Source organism: Morone saxatilis, unplaced genomic scaffold, assembly GCF_004916995.1.
Source record: "Morone saxatilis isolate NCDOM2014 unplaced genomic scaffold, NCSU_SB_2.0 Contig2, whole genome shotgun sequence".
NCBI classification, from domain to species: Eukaryota; Metazoa; Chordata; class Actinopteri; family Moronidae; genus Morone; species Morone saxatilis.
Window position 1 is genome coordinate 1,084,324 of NW_023339762.1, and position 416 is coordinate 1,084,739.

The window sequence follows — 416 nt, forward strand, 5'->3', positions numbered from 1 at the left end:
ACCTTGAATAGAACATTTTGGTTTTTGCTGTCTTACCCAGGATCAGAGAAGAAGATTGATACAGAAGCCCAGCTTGTGTATAGCCTAGCTTAGCATGTTTTCTTAGCCTCACATGTATCCAATGCTAAGCTAGACATGAGAGACGAGCAGCCAACCTCTTTTTTACATTTATACATACAATGTATTCAGTTTTTCTCTGATAATAGACCCTTCACGGCTGCCATTTTGAGATGAAAAGTGTTATAAACTTGTGCTTGTAAAACTAATCAAGGTTCCATTCCGTTTAGTGTAGCAGAGCCTTTCCAGTGAGCCAACATGCAGCACCCTGACTCTGTTTTACCTGAATGGAACTGAATCCTTATTAATGGTAACGCTTGTGTTTACCCAACTATCTCATGTCAGAATGGCTGCTGTGA